The 22359-nt window shown below is 39.2% G+C and overlaps 1 protein-coding gene and 1 non-coding gene across 4 annotated transcripts in view; both read left to right on the top strand.

Moving 5' to 3' along the window:
• MTUS1 (microtubule associated scaffold protein 1) overlaps nucleotides 1-22359 on the top strand; it is a 165513-nt gene that overhangs the window by 18479 nt on the left and 124675 nt on the right. The gene's annotated exons all lie outside the window — the stretch shown is intronic.
• LOC119869664 lies at nucleotides 2008-2115 on the top strand. Its single transcript, XR_005371756.1, has one exon. It is a non-coding gene; the product is annotated as a U6 spliceosomal RNA (small nuclear RNA).

The raw sequence follows: 22359 nt of genomic DNA, 5'->3' as shown, positions 1-22359 counted from the left end.
TATGTTTAGTGATTATTTAGAATCTTGATAAGTTTGAGGAAACCATGGCAAAGTCAGCCAAAATTAAAACAAGTACAGTACCTCTCTTGAAAATACCAGAACAGGAGATTTAATTACCCTTAGGCAGTCTCCTTTCAGGGAACTGTATGCATTCTATTAATCACTATTGAAATCTCAACAGTGGATGCAGGAACCATAATATTCTTTGAGGGCCCCCCAAATCCACAACATTTTTAAATATCTGGCTGCTGGCCATAGTGCTGTTTTGAGAGCTTTGTTTGCTTACCTAGGAAACCTCATTCTGCATTATATCGAAATATTAAAATATAACCACTTCGTATATTTAAACAGTTGAGTTGCTATTCAGTTGTTATTAACTGTTAATATAATAGAAATCTTTCCATTCTTTTCGTCTTCCCTGTTACTTATTCCTCAGCTCTCAGCTAAACATCTGATTTGTTCTGAGACTTTCAACCTATAATAGCAACCAGAAAAGCCTGTGCTTTTTTCTTCACTGACTAAAATTTTTGTTTGTATAGTTGTTTTATTTTGTTCACTCTGTAGTAACCCCTAGAAGAGTGTTGGGCACATGTGGGCACCTGATAAATTTGAATGCCATCCAGTATTAGAAAAGAGGTGCTTCAGTAGCTTTGGTTTGGTTTCCAAGCTCAGTGTCTCTATCTTTAAGTCAGATTGGCTGAGGTATCATTTAATCATGGCAAAAAATTTAGGTGGATAGTTCATTGAACTTCAGCAAATATCATCAGCCACAATAAAATTAGAAATTTCCATCATGCAGTTTCTTTCTGTCCCTTTCAGCCTGTTCCTTGACTCCAAGGCAAATACTAATCTGTCTTTATGGTTTTGCCCTTCCAGATATTCTGCAAGAGCAGTACATGCCTTTTGTGTCTGACATCTTTCACTTAGAGTGCTATCTCAAGCACTTAGGCTGTTGTATAATGATCTACCTTTTGATTGACAAGTGGTATTTTGTTATGGATGTACTTCCATTTTTCTTTTTCAGCCACCACTGATGGACATTTACATTTTCTAGTTTTTGGTGATTTATTAGCTTTTTATTCCTGGTTTTAATTAGTAGATAGGAAATTAAAACAGCATCAGTGACCCATAGCCACATACCCCTCTTCATGTCTGTTTTCATTTTCCCATGTTTTTTTCTATGTGTTTTGCATGGCTATCATCCTAAAACACACTAACCTTTTTCCTAGTTCTATAAATTGCATAGTTTCAAAATGGTTGCATTTCACAGAGTTACTATAACTTTCTAGTCAGTTCCTTGGTGAAACTCAGATTGTTCCTAAGCCGTCACAGCTGTAGCAAATGTGCTAACATCTGAAGTTTTCCTATGATAAATTCTTGACAACAGTTTAAGACTCTTAAAGTAATAGAAATCAATTCAAGCTACCTACCAGGGCAAAAAAAAAAAAAAAAAAAAAATGGGTAGGGGTCAAAAGGGTATGAAATATTTCTCAGAAGTTAGTGTCCAGAAAGTTGTCAGGTCATTAATTCTTTCTCATTGTTCCTATCTGCTTCTCTTGGGACTCTGGTAGCATTCTCTCTGCAGAGACTTAGTTCACCTGATTCTGGGTGCATGGCACTACTCTGTAGTGCTGGGATTTATGGTTTCCAGTTCCCAGGACTTGTGCAGATCCACTGTGCCTAACTCGCTATTTCAAATCCAAATGCCGGGGGAGAGGCAGCCTGACCCATTTGAGGTAGTTGTTCATAGCAGGACCATTCACTGTTGTGCGTGTAGTGGAGCCCACCTCAGTGAGTAAAAAGGCGATATTCTTAGAGAAAAGGGGTGGCTATAAACTAAGCCCACACTCAGAGATTCCCATTTAAGTAAGATTGCACAAAATCCATTTTATCTGACTGCTAAGTTGCTTTTCAAAAGGGTAGTTACAGTATGATCTTAGGGGGGAGTTGGGAGGGTTATATAGATCTATTTTTTATGTTCGTATTTAGATATTAACAATCATTTAGGTACCTGTTTCAGCAGTTCACATGCTAAGATTGGAACAATATAAAGAAAGAGTCTCATGGTTCCTTCCCAAGGATGACACACAACTTCACGAAGCGCTCTGTATTCTTAAGTCCTGGGGCTGTAACGTCCAGCATAGTGACTATAACGAATAATACTGTATTGCAACATTTAAAAGTTGCTTAGAGAATAGTTCTTAAAAGTTCCCATCCCAAGGAGAAAAAAAAGAGTTGTTTGCCTCTTCTTGGGTTTGATCCGTCCCCTACGAACGATGTTTAATGGATAGCTAAGAAAATCTGATTTGTTAGCATTTATTGAATGCTTGCTTTATGTTAAGCATTGTGTCTGAGACTTCTGTAAATACAGGAAGTTTATCAGACAGCTTTTATTCTTGGAACCATGCAATCAAGTGTAGATTTTTGTTTAACCCAGGAGGCGTTCATTACTAAGTGGGCCTGGAGTGGAAATGGTGGAAATGTTCCCTATACAGGTAATCGTGTCAGTCTTTGTCTGGAAATAATAACAACATGGTGCTAAGTGGTTTGGAGGGCCCAGTAGGAACCTAAGCGCTTTAACTATGGAATGCTTGCCTAGAAGCCAGTTCCTAAGTTGTGACACATTGTTGGGTTAAGTGTCTTATGCTTGCTTTGAGTTTCAGGCCCTAGCTGGTGTCCCCTAGGCTGGCCAGGCTGCTTTACCTGGAGTCTGCTGGACTCACCTGGGGACTATTGGCCATGGGTCCCACTGGTTGTCCCAGTGCTACCTCCTTAATTTTAAACAACTTCATCTAAAAACCTTTGTCAGCAAATGCATTCTGGTTGCTCTCATAATCTTACCCTTCTCTAAAATCCTTTTTTAAATGATTTTTTTTGTTGATCTAGGAGAATCTAAATGAAGATTTTAATGATGAAATGTGCCAAGTTAAAGTATCTGTGTGTATAAGTGGATTTTTTTCTATGTGATGGTCTAACTCAGCTTTTCCTTGGCAGCTGTGTAGTGCCACAATGGTCAGCATGATGACGCATGCTATAGCGTAGACCCTTCCCTCTGTGGGTTTAGTATTTCAGATACCAGATAGTCATGAGGCAGCTCAAAATTCTAAGATACGTAATATTGTGTGTTTTTTCTCCTATCCGTAGACTGGGAAAGTTGCGGTTGCAGTGAAGTTATGCTATTAGCTCTGGCTCTTTTAGTTTATGGTTTGCTTTTGGTTTATTTGTGGTAAAATATACATAACATAAAATTTACCATTTTAACTATTTTTAAGTATACAGATCAGTGGTATTAACTGAATTTATAATGTTGTGTAACCATCACCACTGCCTAGTTCCAGAATTTTCCATCAATGCAAACAGAAACTTTGAGCTCATTAAAGAATAATTTTCCATTCAACTTTCCCACCAGCCCCTGGTAACCACTGTCTGTATGAATTTGCCTATTTTGGTACCTCCTGTAAGAAGACTTCTACCGTATTTGTCCCTTTGGTCTGGTTTATTTTATTTAGCATGTTTTCAGAGTTCATCTATTTGTAGCATGAGTCAGAATTTTGTTCCTTTTAATGACTGAGTAATATTCATTGTATTTATGCACCACATCTTGTTTATCTACTCATCTACTTATCTAGTCATGTGTTGATGGACACTTGGGCTGCTTTTACTTTGTGGTTATTATGAATAATACTGCTGTGAACATGGGAATGCAAATATCTGTTCAAGCCCCTGCTTTCGGTCCTCTTGGGTACATACCTAGGAGTGGAATACCAGATTGTATGGTAGTTCGATATTTAACTTTTTGAGGAGCCACCAGATTGTTTTCCACAGCTGCTATGTCATTTTACATTCTGACTATGAATTTGAGACGGTTGCAGTTTCTTCACATCCTCACAACATTTTGATAATAGCCATGCTAATGGGTGTGAAATGGTATCGCATGGTTTTGATTTGCCTTTCCCAGAAGACTTCTGATGTTGAGCATCTTTTCATGCACTTATTGGTCATTTGTACATGTGCTTAAGGGTAATGTCTCATCAAGCCCTTTATTTCCCACGCAGTGTTAACCTTTTGAATTAAATTTTCTGTTCCTTGGTTTCACTTCACGATCCTATATATTAGTTTTCTTATGTATGAAGAAAGTTGGATTCAAAATTCAGAGGGGAAAATTTTCTGTTTTGGTGAAAGATGTCTTTTTTAAAAAAATGTCATTTTTTAAACATTTATTTATTGGAGAGAGTGTGTGTATGTGCCCAAGTTAGGGAGAGGGGTAGAGGGAGAGAGAATCCCAAGCAGACTCCCCACTGAGAGTGGAGCCCAACATAGGGCTTGATCTCAGGGTCCTGAGATCAGACCTGAGCTGGGACTAAGAGTTGGCTGCTTAACCAACTGTGCCACCCAGGCACTCTTGACAGATTTTAGCTTTTGAAGCAAAACTTTCTCCTTTTTTTTTTTCCTTTGCCCCCCACTCCCCTTCCTCTACTCTCTTCTGACTTCTGAGACTGCAGATGATGGCCACTGGAGTCACGTAGTAGAGCAGCTGCTTCCGTTCTCTTCTCGGCGAGAACTGTGTTTCCCCATTGACACCATGACCTAACTGCTGTTCTGCTCCTTGGTCTTTATACAGCTGTTAAGTGCTAGGTGGGTCTTTCTTACATTATGGATTCAATGTGCTTTAGTTTGGGAACTAGCCCTGGAACCTAATCATCATTAATAGCATCTCTCTAGGAAAATGAATTTAAGCTAGAATACATTTCCAAATAAGCTTTGGAGGATTACTTGTAAGTTGGGGACTGCCTATCCCAGCAGTATAGCTCAAGGGTGTGTGATGAGGTGCCTGGGATTTGGAGGATGCGTATGTGCAGGGGCTGCGGAGTGGGTCAGACCGTGGGCTTTGGAATGAGTAGATTTATATTGGAGCCCCACTTCCCTGTTGTGTGCTTTGCACCTAAGTTTCCGTCTTGGAGATGGTACTGTTGCTCCATGTGTATGTAGATACGGTGTCTGAATGTGGGTTGACTCCAACCAAAGTGATGAGGGAGATGTGAGAGTTTTTCCTCAAAGTCCCTGCAGCATTTTTGTGCTATTCGAATTGCAGCATCTTACCTAAGCTTTCCTTTGTGCAGAGAGGCCACTGCTGCAAGCACTGGGTCTTCTGACTTGCTTCCAGCGTCTTCAGAGCACCTCTAGGCATCTTCAGAGCACCTCCAGGCCGTCTGTGATAACCGGTGTCGGCTGAACCCTTGAAGACCCTTCCCCCGCCACCGCACCTGGGCTTGTGGTCTGTGGCATCATAAAACATTTTCAAAGTTTGGTGCAGAGATGTTAATTTCCAGTGGTGATTAATTCAGTATTACTTTTGCTTTGGGGATGGTTTCAAGTCTTTGTTTTATTGCATAACTTTTTTCTCTTGGATCCTCACTAGCATGTCAGGAAATAGATAAGTTTCTCAACACAAGTTAACTTTTTAAAAAATATTTATTCATGAGAGACAGAGAAGCAGAGACATAGGCAGAGGGAGAAGCAGGCTCACTTCAGGGAGCCCGATGCATGACTCGATCCCAGGACCCCTGGATCACGACCTGAGCCAAAGGCAGATGCTCAACCACTGAGCCACCCAAGCACCCCCACGTTAACTTTTCAAATCAAGTAGGAGAAAGGAAGGAAAGTTCTGAGTGTGTGTTGCACGTGCCTAGGAAACTAGAAGAATGATTTAGTTTATAGTAGGGGGTTTGTCTTTCTTAGGAACACATTTTTGGAGGTTGAATCTTCTTGATTCTCTTACGTGGATTAATTTGTCTTGTCCTATAATCTTCAGAGTTCTCATGCCACTACTTTTTCAAAGACCTATGTTGATTTTTTTTTTCCTTCTACTCTATCCCGTTGATTATTTGTGCTGATGAACAAGTAGTTGTGCAGTTTCAGGAATTGGAAGAACTGCTCTGTTTCTTTACTCCATTGAGTAATCTGAAATGTTTTCATGCCTAGATCATCTTTATCATTGAGAGATACTGGGTTGCAAAAATGTGGAACATAGGGTGTTTAGATGGGGGCCTAGGTTCTCTTTGTAGAAAAATGTAATCTGTTTTGAGACCCAGTAGAGGACTGAATGTCCTGGCTGCTTATCTTAATTGGCATCAATGATGGTAGCCACAGTGCTTCCCTGGTATGACATTAATGCAGATGAAGCTGGCCTCAGGACCAGATAGTTTTGTCTCCGTGGACGCACATGGCAGTCATAATTATGAATCACTTTATCTCCTTTGTGGTGTAGTCAGTGAGAGATAAAGAACAAGAGGGGTTTGGGTTTAGGTAATACAAGTGAAATATTTACTCCTGTTTACGTCTGTAGCTTTGGGACACAGTCTATGCAATGTGTTACATTAGTGTAGGTTGTCTTTGGTCATTATTTGTTTTTTTAGCAAGTTGTTTTCTGTAGATTTGTCTCTAGTTCGTGCAGATTTTCCTTTTAGTGTATTTGATCTCACTGTAGGATTAGTCTGTAACTTAATGCCATTTCCTTTAACATAGTTGAATGCATAGTGTTTAAAGAGATAAAAATTTGCTTATATCTGAATAGCACCATTAAAGAGCAGCTAGAAATAAGGGTTCTGATCCCAGTCCTGTCTCCAAGCAGCTGTATGAACTCAGAAGCCCTCAGGGCTACTACACTTCACAATTCTAAGAACACTTACCATCCTCTTCAAATGGTACTCCTGTGTTTCTTTTCCCTAGAATGTGGTGTGAATGGTGACCCCTGGAGTAAGGCAACAGGCACTACTAAAAATCATAATTTACACTATAGACCACCGTTTTCTCACATACAGAATAAGGTTGGGTAAAATGAACTCAAGTGCTCTGAGCGCCGGAAGATGCATCCATCATCACTGTTAACCTCTCCCAGGAGAATTGTAAAATTAGTTTTGTTACCAAAAATCTTGTTATAGTTCCAGAAAATTGATGTAATCATTAACAATAGCATTTCTCTAGGAAAATGATTTTGAGTTAGGATAAATTTCCAAATGAACTTTGAGAAATCACCTACTTCTACACTGCACTCTGCCCCTGCCAGAGCAGAGCTCAGGATGGTGTGTGATGTGTGTGGGGCTGGAGGAGACCCGCGTGTGCAGGCTCTGGGGCATGGGGCAGAGTATAGGCTTCAGCACCACCAGGTTTGCACCCGAGTCCCACTGTTAGAGCTCGTGTATAGACTGCCTGCTTGCAAGATTTCTCGGCATGGTTTTCAGGAACTGAATTAGACAATCTGTTGTTGGAATTTAAAAGGCATTTATTTTAGGGCCTATATTGATTCTTGGGTGAAGTCACAGCTTTAGTGACACTACTTATTCATAATGAAAAAGAGTGGTTTTACTGGTTCAAGGTTCTGATTAAATGATCTCAATCTTCTGATCTCAGTTTCTACCAAAGAAATGCTGATCAATCAAAGTACAATCTGTAAAGAGTGGGTTTTATTCCATTGGAGCATAAATATTTTTAATACTTTGGTATTTCAATAAGATTCTCAAGATCATAAATATTTAAATAATTATGAGGCAAATTTTACAAAGGTCCCTTACACATAAATCGCTTGGTAATCTGTGAGCATTCAGAATTCCCTGAGCTTAAAGGCTATGAAAATCATAAGAGTTTTTAATATAGGAAATAGTATTCCTGCACTGGTAGGAAATGAGAAATCAAATTGTACATAGATTAATAAAGATTATACTTTAAATCTGAATTCCTGTTGTGATGTAGATACATACTTAGTGGGTTTCCTTCAAAACTTTTTTAAGTCACTGGAATATTCTGGGTTCCTTAATTAAGAAGCAGTCACCCAGCAACAGTGAATGCTAATTTAATCTGACAAGCAAAAGTCCCTCCTATTTGCAGAGATGTTCCAGATAGACCAGTAAGTTGCTTGTTGTACAGAACTTTGCGTTTTTGTTTTGTTTTCAGGCTTACTGTAAGTGACGTGCAATATAATGAAGAGACATCTGTGTACAAGTTTTCCCCTCTTTTAAGCTTCAGACAAGGCTGTGATGTTTTGTTGGCAAAGAGTCCAAGGAAAATTCTTTAGTTTGAGGGGGTAAAAGGCATTAACGCTCAGTTGAATTACTCTGCAAGACCCAGCTGGTCTTTGAATAACCATGGTCTCCTGAGAGGATTCATTGAATGGTCTGGTGTTTGGATTTCTTTTAGTCGGCTTGCAGTTTCTGCTCTATGAAAAAGATAATTTCTTTTGTACAATCACAATTTTTTTTTGAACAAATAACTTGAGTAAGACCTCTCTTTATTTCACAGGTGTTGATTTTGATACTTTGAGGAATGTAGGCAAGTTACCTTGATACAACTGATTAGGACATTTACATTAAGCAAAAACTCCAGAGTTAAGTTTTAGAAATGATCGTTTTTTTTAATAAGCTATTTTTAAAATCTTTTTATCTATACTTTTCATCTCCTTAGATTTTGTGTTATTTATCAATATGAAAATCTCTACTTCAGGATAAATTCTCAAATATGTAAAAATGGAGAGATTACTATGAACAAATGTGAGACATTCTTACGTATTTTTTGGAGAGGAAGAGTTAACAGTGTGCTGTGTTTTGGGCTTATGTTGTCAAATACCAAAACTCTAAGCAACACATAAAAAAAAAAAAAGTTTGTTGTTAAAATGGACTGTGGTCATTTTATGGTCACATTTGCAGTAGCATGGAGTGTGGCAGGAAATTATATGTAGTTTAGTTTATGTTATTGTTTTTTGGTTATAGCTCTGAGGCAGAAGGGGAGGATCACGTATAAGAATAAAGAATAAGTGAATGAGGCAGAAGGGAAGGGGAGGGTAGAAGGAAACTAGTGCTATCTGAATATTTAAAATGCTTTGAGAAAGTGTGTAAGGCAAATTGCCAGGCCAAACAATCTTAGTAACAAGATAGGAGAATTGGGGTAACACAGCTTTGTTATTTATGCTGCCTTGTGTTTAAAGAATATAAGCTGTCCTGAAACATAGTTATTTGTAAAAGGAAAATGTTTAAACATTTTACTTAAGGAAATTACTGACTAAGCTTGCAGGAATGCGGTTTTAAGAGTTTGTGAATGTGTGGGGTCTTCTACATGCTGGTTTTGAGGTTTTAGGAAATTCTTAAGACAGAAAATCTTGGAATAAAAGTATACTTTTGGAATAAAGTCCAGGAATCAGAATTCTTGAGCCTCAGCAGGTCAGTTAGTTGGTTTTGTGTTGACTTTTCAGTAGACTCTAGCTAGGTAGTTTTCTTCAGTGGTGGTGTCTTTGTCATCAGCTCCGGGCCTCTCTCTACCACCCTGGAAGGCTTTTTAATTACACAATGTGAATGTCCTAAGACTGTACTACATGTTTAACAGAGTAAGTCTGTTTTGAAATGCCAGTTCTCATAAAAATGCATCCATAGGCTTAAAGCAAACTTTATTTACCCACAAGGTTTAAACAATATCAGTTAATTTCTTAATCTTTACTAGTATAAAAAGTTGTTTTTCCCTTGGAGGAATCTTTGTTCTGGGATGCTTGATGATGGTTTTGAGGACTTTGGTATGCCATCTGTCCACCAGCACTATCTCTTACCGCTTGCTTGGTGGTCTTGTAACTGGGGTGATTTTCCTGTTTTTTTTTGTTGTTGTTGTTGTTTGTTGTTTGTTTGTTTTTGTTTTTCGAGGCGAGGGGATTCCATCTATTTTAAGGATTCTTGGCAACATTCCATTGTTCCTACAAAAATATTCTAACTAGTGAAATGCAGCTATAAAGATGTTTTAAACACAAACCTCATGTGCTTTTGAGGGCGGATGAGGAAAGAGAGTGATAAATTACGGGGGTAGTTTTAATTGTTTTACCATGGCATAAACAAAGTTTCTCTGATAGAGTTCATCGTTGAGTAGTATTTTCACTTAAAAACACTTAATTCTGGGTGTTTTAGAAAGAAGTAAATTACTTTTCCTTGGATGATTACATAGTATCTGCCTCTGTGCTTAATATTAACTTTAACCTAGATCTCTTGTTTGTTCTTTGAATTTTTCCTTTATTGCTCGGAGTGGGAAAATAAAAACCTTTTAGCACCTTTTAATGTAAACAAACTAAAGAAAAAAAGAATCAAAAGCACATGTAATTTATACTAAAAGCTTAAATCCCTTTCGTATCTACCTAACATGATTATTTATGCAGCTTTCCTGTACTGTCTGTCGTAGTTTCCTTCTTAAAATATTAACATAAGTGAAATAATGTTTTATTTAACACTTGTGTGTTGGGCACTCGCTGTGTGCCAAGCTCTCAGCCGCTCTGTGCAGAACACAGAGGTAAGCCTTTAAGCTTGGTCTGGCATTTCGTCTCCCTACCATCACTGTGTTCAGATCCATCCCAGCAATTTCCTGCCCTTGGTCTTTCCTCACTGGGACGTCTTTCACACTTCAGCCAAACCAAAGTGTTAGTATCCATTTTAACAGTGTTGGCAGACTCACGTTGTTCCCAGAATAGAATGCAGAGTCTTGAGCTTACCCAACTGCTGTCCTTGATCCTCCCATGGCCACTTTGAGCTTCTTACTCTTTCCAATCATTGTGGTCATTTCAAACATCAGAGCCAGTATGATTCCTTCTGACTGAATTGCCTGTCTTTCCATCTCTACTTGATATTTTCCTTTGACTTCATTTGGCACATGTAAATCTCCTCTCAGTGGTGGTCTGTTGGTTACCTCTGTTGTGTATACATATGGGTCGTCTTTCTAATGAGACACTTGCCTCGATGCAGACACAAGTGTTCCTAACCGTCTACAACAGCCCTAGCCCTTAACTGTGCTCCAGCACATGGTTGACATCAAATACATGTTTCAAACAGTATCCCTGGTTGTATTCATTTTGTAATTTGAAAGTGCACAATTTTTGCTTGGATACAAACTTTAGTCCAAGATCCAAAAGCACAGTTGCCATTTATTATCACGTGTAAGAAGTGAACCGTTCAAGGAGTTTTATTCGTTGATAAGTAAAACCAGACGTAAAAGGAGCTTGATTTATGATCTTTATGAAAACCAACTAAACTGTTCTGTTATCAGAATAGGTCAAAGTGATCCATGAGCAACCCTACCACCATGGTTGTCATAATTAGTGCATCTATGGCTTAACTATGAAAGGACCATCTTCTCCCCTACATCTGGCCACGTACTTTCAGAATACAGATCTGTGTTGAAGGCTTTCTGGTTTCTAGAAAACCTCTATTAAAATGTACAATAGATAATCATGGAGATCTAGGTTCAAACCCATTTTCTTTACGGTGAAGAGCAGTGATCTGTGGAGTAGGGCATTTGGTCTGTGGGGAGTGTGGCAGAGATGGCCATTTGCCTCTCAATCCCTATTTTTCCCTATCTTTCATGTTTATAAGATCTTTAGCTGGGTACAAGTAGCTGGTATTGGTGTTCATTTCCCACCCTGCCTTGTAAACATCTGTGGCCATGTGGTTAGGCTATGGATCCTGGAATAGCGTAGGGAAGTAGCTTCCATACTTGCTGCCTTTCCATCCTGCTCAACAAAATACAGAAGGTTCTATTTTGGGCCATAGGTTGAGGTCATGCAAAACAGAGGAATGAGAAAGGTGGAGCTGGGGCTTCTGACAGCTGGGTCACTTAATCCTGGACAACCTATGCAGACTTCTGCATGAGACAGAAATAAAGTTTGGTCTTTTGCCACTTCATTTGAGGTTTTTGTCTACTGTGGCTAGCCTTTGAATCCCAAATATTATAGTATGCTTTATGACTCTGGATGGGAAGTGTCTAGACCAGGGAAGTAGGAACTGCCTTAGAAATGTGGTACATTCTCTGGAGTGGGCAGAGATTTGGTTGATTATGGTCTAAGAGGATTCAAGGTCTGAGTAGTGTTAAGATTCCATAGATCATTTTTAAGGCTTCCTCTAACCTCAGAGTCCATGACTTTGATGTGTTCAGCTTTATGTCAATTACTATATTTCGTCATTTCTAAAATGGACATTTCCATACCGGAATGTTTCTGATATTAGGATATGTTTTATAAGACAGCCCCTTAGCTTTGGCATAAAATCAGAGCAGAATTTGACATTTGACTTGATGATACATAGGCATCCCCCAAAGAAGCTAGAATTAGCAGAAAAACAGTGAAGCATGAATACTGGCTTAAAATGAACAGGTTCCAGTAACCAACCAGGACTGATAGTATGAGCAGTAGCTGAAGAAGTGACTAACCTTACATTCAGAAGATGGCCACTTGCAGCTTAAGTTTGTAGTTTCTTCATGGAGACCATTTGGTGGTCACTCTTGGCTTTTCCTAAGGTTCAGACCAAGAACAGCTGAGCTGCTTTAAGATTTAAGGAGGAACTAAGAGAGCAGCCTGATTTGGTAAGATGATTCTCTATGGAAGGAGGAAATAAGATAGTAAAGGTTTGAAATAATCCTCTTACGGAATTCTTTAGTTTGTGTCCTATGCTCAGTTAAGACAAATGGTGCTAGAAGGATTGTAAGAAAAAATAATCCACCCTGTACTCTCAGAAGCAGTTTTCCTCTCCACTACTTATCTTATTTACTTCCATATTTTAAATAAAACTAGGACTGTAAATATTGTCTCTGTGACCGAAGTAATGTACTATTTTTTATTTAATCTTTTTTCCTATTTGTTTTCTTTGAATATCTTGGCAGAAATAGCTCCTATCCTCCAAAAGCACCCTCAGATTTCTCTCAGTTCTGTTTTTCAATTGTTAAAACTTTTCAGTGTGTACTAGTTCCATGTTGTTCCCAGAGACATCCTTATTGGGTCTCTGACTTCCTGCTGCCATATGGGCTGCTTGCCATCCAGATGTTGAACACAGGGTCATCCAGGTGTTTCTGGGTATTCCTTTTTCCCTTGTCCTCCTGGATGACACTCATACCTGGTTTATTCCTGTTTCCTGGAGGACACTCCGACCTGGCTTAAATTCTTCACTTTGTTGGCTTTCATTCTTAAATTCCTGAGAAAGCAGGTAAAAGGTAAGATTGAGGCTTTCTTTGCCTAAAGATTCCTTTATCAGCCCTCATATCTGGTGTATGGTTTGGCAGGATTGGAATTCCAGTCTGAAAATATTTTTCTCTCAGAACTTTGAAGATAATGCTCTATTATTTTCTAGCTTTCAGTATTGTAGCAAAGTCTGTAATTCTGACATCTGGTCTCTGTATGTCCCATTTTTTTTTTTTTTTTGGCCTCTGGAATTATTTTTTAGCATATTAGTTAACAGATGAGTACAAGACCCAACTGCTTAGCTTTGTCACTTCCTAGCTATGTAACTATGGCATATTATCAAACTCTTATGCCTCAGGTTCTCGTGTGTACAGTGAAGATAAAAGTACTTTATACCTCTGAACAGTTGTTTGTGGATTGTAGGAGAATTCATGTAAAACACTTAAAGCTTTTTTTGTGCATGAGGTACATATTGGCTGCTATTTGCTGTAATCAAGCTATTCTAAAATATCACAGTGATAAACAGTGGTCAGATCTTGTTTATTATGTAGAACAAACAGTGGACCTCTTTATTTTGGAGACTTTGTCCTTCAACTCTGGGAAGAATTCTTGTATTATTTCTTTGATTATTTCTTACCATGCGATTTTTACCCCCCCTCTTTCAGTTAACTCTATCAGTTGAATGCTGGATCTCTTGGATGAAGCCTTAATTAAAAAGAAAAGAAAAAAGAAAAGCCCTTCTCCTTTTGTACTCTTGTGTGTGTCTTTTGCTTAAATTCTTAAGCTGGGTCTTCTAAAAATTTTAATCATGGCTTTCATGTTAATTTCTATTTTTTTAAAAAAGATTTTATTTATTTATTCATGACAGACACAAAGAGAGGCAGAGACACAGGCTCTATGCAGGGAGCATGACGTGGGACTCCATCCCAGGACTCCAGGATCATGCCCTGGGCCAAAGGCAGGGGCTAAACCACTGAGCCACCCAGGGATCCCCATTTTCATGTTAATTTCTGAGCATTCTAATTTTCTGCTTATATTACTTTAAACATCCTGTTTTTGTATGAATATGATACATTTTTTAAGATAACGATCCTCCTTGCCTCAATTTTCTGAGTTTTTTTTTTCTTGTTTACTTTTCCATTTCAAAGAATATCCTCAAATATTAGGTTGATGCTTGACTTCCTTTTTAAGATTGAGTTCTCTGGACTTAATTTAGTTTCTGCCAAGAATGATCCTCTCCTATTTTGCCTATGGGCTATCAGCCTGATTATACGCTTATTGTGGAGTGGAGCACAGGAAGTAGGCTGGTAGTCCCACAATTCAGTGTACAGAGGAATGTCATTACATTTCCCAGTATGCACCCTGTGCCTCGCCTCCCCTGGGTCTAGTAGCTCTAAATTTGGAATGTCTAATCAATTTCTTCTAAGATTATATAGCTGTTTACTGAGTGGGGGTAGTTGTCTAAATGTACAGGGTATTGGTAGGTGTCTGGGGGCGAGGGGGGAGAAGGGATGTCCCGTGGATCCGTACAGAGAATTGCAGTTGATCTACCTGTAGAGGCCCTGCCTCTCTCTACCTTCTGTTACTCATGTGTCCAGTACCCGGGTCATTCTGGGGTTCTGCAGAGTGTCCTGCCTTCCGTCCTGTGTGATATGTTCTCTGTGACCTTGTTTGACCTCCCTGTGCTCTAATAAATCATTCTTGCTTTCAGATATTGAGGTTTGTGATTACAGTGTCGTATACTGTTGCATTTTTTGTTACTTTTTTCTTCCTATGCAAGAAAACAAATATTTAAATTTATTATAACGGCTTCAAATTAGGAAGCATAAGTATGTTTGCCACATGTTGTTTTGACATAGAAGTGGAAAGATGACCTTCCTGTTTTAGGAAGTATAGGGAAAGGTATTACTGTCCAATTTTAGTTACAGAATGAAACATTCCTGGAAGTGCTATTGTGTTTATAACATTTTTATCATAAATGTTAAAATCACTTTTGTGATTGCCGTATCACTTTTGTGTTACTATGTATGTGCGTTGCACTCACTAAACTACCATCATGCTCAAGGTTAAATTTGGTATTTGAATCTTTCATAGCAATTAGTGAGTTTTAAATGAATTTGTGAAACTTTGAGCCTACATGGGAGTCTGTTTTGATTTTTTTTTTTTTTTTTTTTGGTTAAACTTATACCGATTGAAACTCTAAGCTGAGGATTTTATTAAAAGGTATTCTTGAGAATATAAGAAGTCTTAAGGGCACAGGGTGTTAACTGATTTTTTGCTGGACCCCATGGATTATCAGCACTTTCATGATTGGCTTAGACCAGTCAGAAGGTACCCTGGGCTGGGTGGAGTCTTCTAAATTACGATGAGATGGACACCTATATGAATCCAGGTTTCTGTGAGCAAGGAAGAAGGGCAGGATGTGGAAAAGGGAAGCACCTAGTGGTAACTGCCGTTAAGAGTAGAAGTTGCGGGAATTTGGAGGCAGGGGATCCCAGGAGGCTGTAGCTGCAGGAAGAAGCTGAATAGAGGGATAGGGCCTGTATGTGGCCTTTGGTGAGTGGAAGTGATACATTTTCGCGTTTCCTCCGTGTCCAATCAAGGTAGGTGATTACTTGTGTACTGGATGTACTTGTGTGTGGTACTCTGGGGACATTTAATCACCCACCAGTTGCCAAGTATCTGATATTGTCCTTAAAGTGCAGATACTGGTAAGATTTATTCTTGCTAATGAAATATGCTTTCAATTTCTGGTGTTGGGCATCTCAAACTTGTTGAATAAATTCACTAAAATGGCACCTAGTGTCAGCTATTCTCATATTGCCTCTAAACTCAGAATTGGGGTTTTTTGTTTCCACAAATGCTAGCACAAATGTCTTTACTTTTACCCTATGACAAAATTATCATATAGTATCTTACGAGAATTGATGAGGGAGGATTTGTGCAAACAGGAACCAATTTTTAGTGATATTTTTTGTGTCAGTATGTAATTCCAGGAGTCCTGTGGTACTTGGTTTTGTGATCAGGTGTCTTTATCAAGATAAATACTTAATTGACTGTACCTAAAGAGTTGAGACTATACTGTCTTTGCACTAATTAACCTTACTGAGTCAAGAAATAAAAAGAAACAGTTTTTTAATGAGAGTATAGTGCTGGTGACCGCTCATGCTGATGCATTAAAGAAAGGACTAGTGCAAAGGTCATCATACTGCGGCCTGAGGGCCAAATCTGGCCCACTGCCTCTGTTTTATCTATTAGGACATACCCATGCTCATTTACTTATGGTGTAGGGCTGCTTTTTTTCCTACAACACTTGAGTTGAATAAATGCAATAGAGATAGTATGGAACATAAAGCCTAACATACTTCCTGTCAGGCCCTTTATGAAAATAGTTTGCCAATCCTTGGACTAGGTTAACATAGAAAGACTTCTTAGAAGAATCAAAGTTAAGAGGAATTAAAGGGGGGGAAAATGGGACAAAGCAGTTTTTCAGTGCATAGGAGATGCATTTTGAATTACTGTTTGTATATAATTTTCTTCCATACCAATGCAAGGCATAAAGACTACTTTTTTCCTGTTTTTAGATATCACTATCTTTTATGTCTGGACATTATCAGTAAAAGGGCGATTGGAATGAGCTACTCAATTTGTATCCACAAGAATTTGTAGATCTTAGGCTTTTTCATATTTTGGAAATGCTATCTATAAAATCTACCATTTTGCCAAAACAAGAGCTGACTAAAATGATATAGTTTGTAATGATTACACCTTTCCTTCAAAGTAGTTATGGTATTAAGAATATAATCTGCTTTTCCTCTGCCCTGCCCCCCCCCCAAAAAAACCCTCATAAGAATACACTAAAATAATAATTTAATTCTTGTTCTGTTGCAGTCCAGAATTGGTAATTCTGATGGGTAGACAATAATCCTCTAAGCAGTGATTCACAGATCCAGGCTTCTTCCATCCTGTGGTTCCAGTTGGTTCATCTGTGTCAAGCTACATAAAGAGGAAAACCTAGGAAGGATTATTTGTGAGTTTTATGGTCCAGGAATAGAAGTTGTATCTACAATTCCTGCTTACATTATATTGGTTTAGAGAATATGGCATTTACCTGCAAGAGAGGTAGGAAAATACTGTGTGCCAGGAAAAAAAAAAAAGAAAAAGAAAGAAATGGGTTTTGGTGACCAGCCAGTCACTGCCACAATTCCTTACTTACTGTCACTAAATCTGCATTTTGAAAGCATTCAGATGCTGATGACATAGAAGCCTTCACTTACTTTTTTATCTTTTCTTTTTTCCATTTTGTTCCCCTTTCAGGGAATCCCTGATAAATTATCTCAGCTGAAGTGGTATAGTTTGGGCAGAGGAATTGTAGTGTCACTCATGGCAGATTTTAGTGAAGATCCTATGTTTGTATGATGTGCCATAAACTGAATATTGACATAATTACCCCATGTTAACCTTAAAACTAAAACTGCCTGTTATTTTACCACCAAAAGATGGGTCTGTTCAGAAATGAGAGAATTGCAATCCAGGGCAAACAAGCTGTGTCAAAACCGTAGACAAGTCCAGGGGGCATCCTTTTTTCTTTTTTTCTCTTTTTTTAAAGATTTATTTATTCATGAGAGAGAGAGGGAGAGAAAGAAAGAGAGAGAGGCAGAGACACAGGCAGAGGGAGAAGCAGGCTCCATGTAGGGAGCCCGATGTGGGACTTGATCCTTCGGACTCCAGGATCAGGCCCTGGGCTGAAGGCAGTGCTAAACCACTAAGCCACCCAGGGATCCTCTGAGGCATCCTTTTTTTAAGAAGAAAAGGGGTCAGTTGGGAAGGCTGTTAAGAAGTCATGGGCAAAAAAAAAAAAAAAAAAAAAAGAAGAAAAAAGAAGTCATGGGCAGCCCGAGTGGCTCCCTGGTTTAGGGCTGCCTTTAGCCAAGGGCCTGATCCTGGAGATCTGGAATCGAGTCCCACATCGGGCTCCCTGCATGGAGCCTGCTTCTCCCTCTGCCTGTGTCTCTGCCTCTCTCTCTCTCTCTCTGTGTCTCTCATGAATAAATAAATAAAATCTTAAACCAAAAACTGCCAAGTCCATTAGAATAAACTGGGAGTTCAAAGTATGATGGTTTCTCATTGGTTGACCTATTTCTTGGTGGATGGGGAAAGCAGCTCTTCCTCTGGCTGCGGTCTAGAGTAGTACATGTATGCAAGGTCGAGTGTGTCTCTTCCTGTAGGGTCTGCAGCAGTAGGACATGAGATCTCTCCCTATCAAAACTTCTTGACTTCATTGTAGTGAGATTTCCATTACTGATTTTCACACCTGTAGTGGAGATAAATTCTTCTAAAACTACACTAAAGCTCTGCATAAATATATCTAGTTCTCTCACTCCTTGGCAAGGGTAAGATCGCACTTTCCAACTTGGCTGACGGTGTTGTCCTGTGGCCTGCTTTGGTGAACTGTGAGCAGAAGTAATGTGTGTCACTTCTTGGCAGAGGCTTTAAGAGTGAGTGGGGCACTTGGTTGTGGTCCTTTCCTAGTGTCTGAACATTATGGAAGTTTGTTTTTGTTGTTGTTGGTGGTTATTTGTTTGTTTGTTTGTTTGTTTTTTGAGATGAAGACTCCAGCAGGCTGACTTCAGGTTGACCATGAGTGTGAGTGGGGCTCCCTGCCGGAACCCCTGGACATTTAAGCCACTAAAGTTCCAGATGGCTTTTGCACTGCACCTGTCCTGAGGGGTAGAGGGCAAGTGTTCATGCCTCACGGTCTTCACCCCACTAGCATTTAAGGTTCTAAACTCACATTATATTTATAATTAAAAAAATCCTTTTCTTTTATTTCTAAGAGTGCTAACCATTTGAACTATTAGTTGCTACCCATGTAGGCTTCTCTCAAGGACAAACCTACTTTGGGATTTATACCAAGATTTTCACCCCAAATATCTTTTCCACTGATACTCCTCTTTGACAGGAAAGACTCTTGACTTCTGCCTTTACAAGTGGTGGGAGAGAGTTCTGGAGGTCGTCTAATCTTTCCTGTCACTACCTGTACAGCTGGTGTGGGTAAGGGGAGCAAGGATGGAGATCTTCTCATTGTCTGGGCAACATAGAACAAGAAATCACTTTCTCTGAGTGGATGGGTGAAGAGTAATTACTGTCTCCTCGGGGCTATGGCTGCAGCAAGGGATATGTGGTTTCTAACCTTTGGGGCCACATGTGCAATCCTGGCTGTATTTCTCATAATTCTGGGGGAAATAGCAGTATTTCTGGGCAATAGTTATGTTCCAGTATGGGTTAAAATGTCATGTATAGGCTGTCTGGAATCCTAACAATTGTTTGTGTATTTTTTTTTAAATAATGGAAACTGTGTTCTGAATTCTAAACAACCAATTCATAAAAGGACTCGAACAATGCACTAATTTTCTATGAAGGGAGTTGTGCTAGTTTGTGACAAAGCACCACAAAATGGGTGGCCTAAAACAACAGATTTATTCTTACAGTTCTGAAGATGGGAAGTCTAAATTCAAGGGGTCAGTAGGTCCCTGCTCCCTCTGAAACTTCTGTGGGAGGATGCTTCTTTGCCTATTCCTAGCTCTTGGTAGCTTTGCATATTCACTGCCTTGTCAGCGTGACTTCAGTCTCTGCTTTCCCATTGCCATCTTCTGGGTGTGTCTGCATCTCCATGTGGCATTATTGTGTTTCTTCTCTTTCTATAAGGATTGTAGTCCTACTGGACTAAGACCTACCCCAATGACCTTATCGTGGCTTGATTACATCAGTGAAGATCTTATTTCCAAAAAAAGGTTCCATTCATAAGTACTGGGGGTAGGATGTCAACATATCTTTTTGGAAGAAACAGTTCAACCCATAATAGGAGTTGAAAAATATCTCTGTTCCAGTGTACTATTTAAGTCCATCCTGCTTCCCAGAGAAGAGGAAAATAAGCCCCTAAATCATGATTTTTTTTTTTTTACAAAGTTAGCTAATTCAATAACAAAGATTATTTCAAAAATGGGCAAAGGACTTGAATAGACATATCTCTAAAAGAGGTAAGCAAATGGCCATTAAGTACATTAGAAGATGCTTGGCATCAGGAAATCCTTAAGCAAATGTAAATCAGAACCAGAAGAAGATACCACGTCACAAACATTAGGGTCTCTCTTATATAAAAACAAACAAACAAACAAAAAACAAACAACAAACCAGAAAATGCTGGTGAAATGTAAATATATTAGAACTCTGCATTGCTGGTGGGGATGTACAATGATACTCCATAGCTGGTGGGATGCTATGGAAACCAGTTGTGATTCCTCAGAAAAATTAAACCTAGAATTACCATATGATCTACTAATTCCACTTTGGGTACATACTGAAAAGAATTACGAGCAGGATTTTGGAGCTAGACATTCACTGATGTTCATAGCAACATTATTCACAACTGTAAAAGGGTGGAAGAAATCCAAGTATCCATCAATGCATGAATGGATAAACAATGTGGCATATACAATAAAATATTACTCAGCCTTAAAAAGGAAAGAAATACTAGCACATGCTACAACATGGACAAACCTTATGTTGAAGGAGTTAAGACGGACACAAAAGGACAAAATATGATGTGATTCCTCTGAGTTACCTAGAGCAGTCAGATTATTTAGACAACAGTAGAATGGTGGTGGGTAGGGGTGGGGTAAGAGAATGGGAGGTTATCATTTAATGGGTACAGAGTTTCATCTCAGATGAAAAATTCTGGAGATGGATGATGATTGCACAGGATTGTTAATGTGCTTAATGCTATATAATGGTACAATTAAAAATAATCTTATGTGGATTTTTACCAGAATAAGAAGTAGACTTCACAGAAGTCATAGATTTAAGATAAGAATTAGAGAAAAACAGGTCAGTAAGTATTACATAGTTTTTGTCTGATAAGTAATACCCCTCTTCTCCACCTCTGTTGAGGAGCAATGGAGAAATGAGATGGAGTAAGGTATCTGGTCTATGAAGAATCAAACAATCTTTGTTGAAGGCTATTTGGAAGGGGATAGCTTAGTGTGAGTGATCAGGGAGCTCCCTAACAAAAAAAAAAAAGAAGCTCCCTAACAGAACACCCCAGAATTTGGTCCTCGCAGTTACCACAGGGCTGCTCTTGAAGATAGAGTGCTCCCGTGCTCTCCACGAGCTGAAACATCCCCAGGAAGACAGTGGGAGGAGCTCTGTTTATTCTCCCAAATTTTCAAATCAGATACATTACTGTACTACTTTGGGCAGGATGAAAGTAAAAGGTCAGATTAAAGCAAAGAAGGATATACTGAACTCCCCCATTGGAAGAAGCATTCCCCTGCAACATCCCTACTTCTTGTTCTCTTCACATACCATGCTTGCAATTTAGTCCATGGTTAATCAGTGCCTCCTATTCAGGAGGTTGCTTCTCAGTCCATTGTCCCTTTGGGCACCTTCCTGGCACTTCTGAAGAGCAGTAGAGATTTGGAAGGCTCTGGCAATTAATTATATCAATCCCAAGATTATAATTAATTATATCAATCCCACTCTGTGCTCAGGGCTTAAGTTTGCTTTCCTCTTTTCAATCTCAAATGATCTATAGCCATGTTGTCTTGCATAGCTTTTTAGAAGTGTGTAGTGAGATCCTGTGACAAAGTTAAGGTGCCAGGGACATAATGGTGCCTACATTTGAAAATAAACTTCTGTCACATGCCCAGGAAAAAAATTAATTGTAGGATGGTCTAACTTTGCAAGTTCAAGTCCAATATGTTAAAATCCAATGGAGTGAAAAGTTCAAAATAGGGGTGCCTGGGGGCTCAGTTGGTTAAGTGTCTGCCTTCAGCTTGAGTCATGATCTTGGGGTCCCAGGATGGAGCCCCGTGTCAGACTCCCTGCTCAGTGGGGAGCCTACTTCTCCCTCCCTCCCTCCCTCCCTCTCTCTGTCCCCTTCTTGCTCATGTGCCCTTTCTCACAACATCTTTTTTTTTTTTTTTTTTGGAGACTTTGAAGCAAAACAACAACAAAAACCCCAGAATCAAATTCCAATAAGCCTAGCTTACCAGGCTAAAGTATTCTAGAAGCCTCGGTGGTCTGATTGTTCTGGAAGCCATAGTCTGGGCTGCTTCACAAGAAGGTCTGTCTTCTCGTGGTGTCTGAAGTTGTGCTGGTTCTCAGCCCCTGGTGTGTGAGGAGGATGCAGGTGATCACAGAATGGTCTTCTCTCCTTCCCACTGCCCCCAAATCACCACGTTTTGAAAACAACCCAATCCTCTAATCCTGAAATAATCAGGGCAAAAATCACATTCTTGGAATGTAGTTGATAGTGTTTATGAAGACTGCTGTGGCACCAGCTGAGCCCTGCCTAGTGAGTGACCTACCTTTCACTCTTTGACGAACAGGCA

Source organism: Canis lupus, chromosome 16 (assembly GCF_011100685.1).
Source record: "Canis lupus familiaris isolate Mischka breed German Shepherd chromosome 16, alternate assembly UU_Cfam_GSD_1.0, whole genome shotgun sequence".
NCBI lineage: Eukaryota > Metazoa > Chordata > Mammalia > Carnivora > Canidae > Canis > Canis lupus.
The sequence above is the reverse complement of the archived record's forward strand: the minus strand, read 5'-3'. Positions and strand labels throughout refer to the sequence as shown.